General features: G+C 33.1%; 1 long non-coding RNA gene across 1 annotated transcript; it reads left to right on the forward strand.

The window, feature by feature from the left end:
- Positions 1–813: 813 nt before the first annotated feature.
- On the forward strand, positions 814–3,213 carry LOC133782233 (uncharacterized). Its single transcript, XR_009870386.1, has 4 exons — positions 814–1,060; positions 1,192–1,250; positions 1,391–1,508; positions 3,040–3,213. It is a non-coding gene; the product is annotated as an uncharacterized LOC133782233 (long non-coding RNA).
- Positions 3,214–5,905: the final 2,692 nt, after the last annotated feature.

Below are 5,905 nucleotides of genomic sequence, written 5' to 3' on the forward strand. Positions count from 1 at the left end.
TATTAGGAGTTCCTCTTTGTATTCAAGATCATAAGTATTCACGTGATCTTGTAGAAATATGTGTGTTTAGTTTTTAGTGGTGAGTTTATACCATGTTCATGAGTGAATACACATTGTAATTTGAACACAACATTTATAGTCTTTCGGAGAATATTTTTACAAGCCTTGCGTCGGGAGGATGCAAGCACTCGCTGACCATTGAAGGGAGTTCAAGTGGTTGAGCGTTTCAATCAAGATCAGATTAGTGAAGAGAAGTACAACAAAGTTGCGGCAAATCTCAAGAGGGAGTCTTGTTTTGTTTAAGTCAATATTTTGTACTTGTGATTCTTTATTAATTGGTTTTATTCTCTGGGCGTGGCCCCAAGGAGTAGGTTATCCGAAAGAGTTTCTGAACCTTGTAAAAATTCGTTGTGTTCTTTATTGTTTTTGCAATGTCTTTTTGTTGTGTTCAGTTTCTGTCGTGACAAGTTCGGATCCTGTCCCGGCAGAACTGGAATCTGTGTAAACAGTTAATTACCATTCTGCACTTTAATTAATTTGGTAATTACTAAAAACGGAATTTCATTATTATTTATTGAGAAATAATTAATAAGAAATCTTTAAATTTGATAAATGAGATTTATCAAGAACAAAATATTTATATTTTAAATTATGAGAATCAAAATAAAAGAAATTTTGAACACCTCATTAGTATATTATTATTGGAAATAAATACCAAGATGCTTTTAATTTGAATAAAAAACTGTGTTAATTAAATATGAATGTATATATTAAAAGTCAGATTTTTTTTATAAATAAATAAATAAGAAAAGTTTAAATAAAATGAAAAGTCTGAAACTTAAAAAGCTCTCCCTTTCCCTCTATTCTCTATCTTCCCCGAATCTCTCTCTCACTACTGTGTTGCCTCAGCCAGGCCCGAATGATTCGCCGGAGCCGTACACGCGCCAGCCCAGTCGAACCGCTGGCCCTCGAAACGTCGACCCCTGCGAGCTCACCACAGTATGCGCCGCCCAGGGCTATCAACCAACGGTGAGAATCCATCCACCTCCTGTACTTTCCTGTAAGATTCCGACTACCCCAAGCCTCCTCCACATTACCATTTTTGTGTGAATCTAAATTTGATGTTATCGAGTTTTGAGATTTGAATTTTTTTTTTTTGTGAATCTGAATCTGAATTTTTGGTTTGGTTAGGGTTTTGGAGCGGGAGAAGGAGATGGAGTTTTGATGGTCATGGACCGAACGATCATGTAGTGAGTGAGTTTGTCAGAAATCGCCTTCCTCTGATTTTGTTTAAACACAAAATTGGTAATATTCCTACCAATTTGTTAATTTTGTTGACAGCTAACACAAAATTGGTAATATTCCTACCAATTTGTTTTTCTTTTTGAAGTGTTGTGCTAAGTTAAAATTAACTGGGTTTGCTCGGCAAGGCATAATCTTTGGCCAAAGTTACGTTGTGGATGAATACCCAGTACTCTTTGGCTGGCAAACTTAGCCGGGGCTCCAAGGTATGCCATTATTATTTATTAATTTTGTTTCTTTTATAATTTAAATGCGCTAACATAAGATGGGAAAATTCTTGGGATGTATATTTTCAAGTCCCTGTTAGAATTTTAAATACCATGTGTATCATCCTGGTTGCAGTTTCTGAGGAACTTCGACTAGTGAAGAGCAAAGTAATAATTGAAATAATTTGGTATTATTACTTGATATATATATATATATATTTATGTAAGTTTGTCTGTAAACTAATCACAACACTAGAAAGAAAAAAAAAATCAACCTCTCATAGAAATCTAAATGTTTGAGAAATTCAAATAAAATAATACATATTTTAATAACTTTAAAATAATAATAAAAAAACAAGTTATCCTGACTATAGTCTATAGCCACGATTTCCTATAGTTAGAAGGTAAATTTGGTTAATACCACCGGTGATCATGAGAAATATCCAGCTGGGAAGTAGGTTTTTAGCTCCACTTTATTATGGATAAAATAAAATTGAATCTATTAATAAACATAGTGATAAAAAAAAAAGTCACGAATAAGAACAAAAAAAGAGAATGAGGATGTTATCAGGTTCTCGTTGGGATTTTCAAGTATGGCTGTGTGAAATCATTCAAACTTTCGAATCATCCAAACCATAGAATGTCAATTTGCAAATCATTGCTTACTTCAATAGTCCTTTGTTGATCAAATGAACAAATGATAAACAATGTACTCATTATTATTATGAGCAATGTTGAATAAAATAAGTACACTATGTTGGGTTATTAATACCTCATTGATAATGATATTTAATATTTCATTTGGCCAAGATACATATCTATAGGACGATTTTGGCCCTTCTCCCTCATCAAATTCCTTTTCTTTTTGAAATGGAGGCCATAACATGTTCGAATGTGTAACAAACTAATAACAATAGTTGTAAAAAATTATTATAATAACACAATTCCATGATTAGTAATATTGAACAAATTAAGATGATATACTTATAGTGGCTAGCTAGTTGTACTCTAGTAATCCTTCGGAGAAAGGTATATCAGTGTCAGGCAACCAAGTTTCCCTCATCAGAACAAAACCCGGCCAATCAACCCTCATACCAGTATTAGAACCTGGACCATAATTCTCAAACTCTCCATAAAATAAAAAAGGGTATCCAATCCAAATGTGCCATTCCACTCCAACCACCCAACCAATGACACCAAACTCCCAATGTATGATTGCATGTAAACAGTCCTAGAGTACTCCTTCCATGGCCTCCCAAGGTAGCTTAGAGTCGTATAGTTTGAGTCATGTCTAAGCCGATGAAGTGGTCTCTGGCAATAGCTACAATAAGTCACAACGATCGATGTACTCCTTCCATGGCCAGAGGCTATGTTTGATAAGAAAAATACAACTTTTATATAAATCATTTTTGTGACTAAAAACATTGTTGTGACTAAAAACTAGTTATTCTTTTTATTTCTTCTGCAACCTCAAGTTCTTTATTTATTTTAGTTTTGGTTTGACTTTAATGGTGTTTATTCTATATTGTAGGCTAAAACTCTACTTGGATATTTAAGAGAACCAAGAGAACCAAGGCAACAAGAAATTCTTCTTCAAGTTGTTGGACATTATTTTCTTTCTTGCTTGTAAGAATTATGTACACTGAGGATTTGATGTATTATTTACATTGAGAATAATGAATTTTTATTGAGAATTATTTAGTCTCATGGGGATTTGATGTATTATTTACATTTCAATTTTATGAATAAATGTTATATGTAAATGAATTTTTATTATGATAAATATAATTTTTTTTTACAAATTATAGTAATAATAATTAATTATGTGAGTAATTTTTTTATTTAAATTTATATCAAACTTCAATTGTTAAAAATATAATTAAAAGTTTTAAAATATATATCGAAAAAATTATTATTTATATATATAAATTTAATGTTACAGCGACACCTATTAACTGTCGGCGTAGCCAGCAACGGCGATTAACTGTCGGCGTTGCCAGCAACGGCGACACGTATTAACTGTTGGCGTTACCAGCAACAGCGACACGTATTAACTGTCGGCGTTGCCAGCAACGACGACACCTATTAACTGTCAGCACAGCCAGTAATGAAGACACTTATTTATTGTCGGCCTAGCTACCCCTACACCGACATAGGTAAATACGACAGTTAGTCGACTGTTGTTATTGCTCAATAGCGACAGTTAAAAATTGTCGAGAAAGCCCGTTTTTGTAGTATCAGCCGTCAGAATATGACAATTATCTACCGGTCATATTTTCTAAATTAGCACCCACTAGACTAACGTCTCTATGCAAACTTTCTACGACAGTGTATATATGTGCATGTGTCCCTATACTAACATATAATACAATATTCGTTTCATGTTGTAGCCACACAATATAAGTTGACTTACTTGGAGTCCTTACCTCTCAGGAAGATTTCACCCTCCAACATACAGTCCAGTTACGCTTAGCCAATACTGTAGTTATCCATACAATATACTCGGATTTATTATGACACTCATAATTCATTATTATTATTTTGGGCGGTTTGGTCATTTAAAAAAAATCACTTGTAAGGATTAAAGATCCTTATTTGGTTTTAAACCGATTCAAGAATTTCGTACTAAAAATTTTGAGACTAAATCCTAAGTCTCAGGGAGACCTATCCCATGATCTCGATACTTAGGCTCGGGTATCGCAATAGTATTTTCCCACAATCTGCTAAAAATCTTATTCTTTAAAAGTTCCACTATTAACTCGTACTTTCAACAAGCGCTTAAATATATAAAAGATTTTAGCTGGTATTATATCCAGAAAATACTAATTAAATTCCTCAATTATTTTTCAAGAAAATAACATCTTAATTTTCCTTTTATTTTTCTAAAGGTTTTAATCTCTAAAAACCGTTTTAAGAAAATCGCCTAATTTTAACTTAATTAGGAGAAATCATTAATAATTTCTTATCTTGACTAGCCAATCCTCCTAAGAAAATTAATCAAGTTTACTTACTAGAAAAATAATTTAGTTAATTAGTTTGTCAAAATATATGGCTTTTAAACCCTCTTTTAATTTATCAACTTAATAATAAATTAAATCTTTAATTTTTAGAAAGAATAAAAATTCTTTAATAAAAATAATTCTCACTAATCTCAAAGTGGTATTATAGGTCAAAAATGTTTTCAAGACTTACCAAGTTTTTATCTTGCAATATGCACAAATGCACTTTTATCTTAAGTTCCCAAAATCCCATTTTTACACTAAGTGTGAAAACCTCATTTTTCACAGTTTTAACTATATACTTTGTTAGGTCATAACTTGAAATTCACTGACCCAATTGCTACCAAAATTTCTCAATTTCATATTTGGTATTCCATTTAGGTCTTTGTAAATCTTAGGTGAAAATGAGTATTTTTTATTGGTGAAAATATTTTCCAAACATTGAGGTAAAAAAATGACCTTATTTTCAAGTCCTTATTTTTACCAAAATTTGGAACTTAATAACTCTCAAACTGTTTAGAATTTTGTTACAAAATTTTACTGTGGAATACTAAGTTATTCCAAGACTATGTCCACAAAAATTTAGAAAAAATTGGATTCATTTGCCCTATACAGTGGCTGTCCAAACTGTTAGAATTTCTAATACACTCAAATAACATGAATAAATAATAATCTCCAACACATAATCCAAAATCATGTCATTATAAATGCATATATGAGAAATCTTAAATCATAATTCTATAGATCATTTGCTTAATTAAAGAAGAAGATTAACACAAGAGCGGAAGCACTAACCTGATGCCATTGTTGGAGATTGCATAGAGGGTTTAGATCTTCCTATATAATATGTATCTCTATGAGAGAAGAGTCTCTCTTTTCTTTTCTGTTAATGAGATTACAGACAGAATAGAATAATACATATGTTATCCCCAAAAATTGGAGATTGATGACGTGGCAATAGAGGTGACAAGTGGCAGTGCATGGTGAGTAAGAGACACATTAATAGTCAATAAATATATTGGCTCCTCAGAGTTGTGATAAAGTGACTTGGCTTAGGAGTAGCTCAGTGTGCCATGTTAGACGAGAGACATGGCATGCTAGACCAGAGTGCCATGTTAGATGAGAGACGTGGCATGCTAGACCAAAGGGCCATGTTAGACCAGAGGAGTGTATGTCCGACCAGCACTTGCATATGTCCAGCATGCATGTGTCCGACCAGCACTTGCATATGTCCAACATGCATATGTCCGACCAGCATGTGCATGTCCTACCAGCTAAGTGCATGTCCTACCAGCAAGTGCATGCCCTACCAGCCAAGTGCGTGACTGTCCAGTAGAGGTGTGTTCGACCAGCTTGAAGGAGATATGGGTCGACCAGATAGAGGAGGACTAAGTCAAG

Source organism: Humulus lupulus, chromosome 6 (genome assembly GCF_963169125.1).
Source record: "Humulus lupulus chromosome 6, drHumLupu1.1, whole genome shotgun sequence".
NCBI classification, from domain to species: Eukaryota; Viridiplantae; Streptophyta; class Magnoliopsida; order Rosales; family Cannabaceae; genus Humulus; species Humulus lupulus.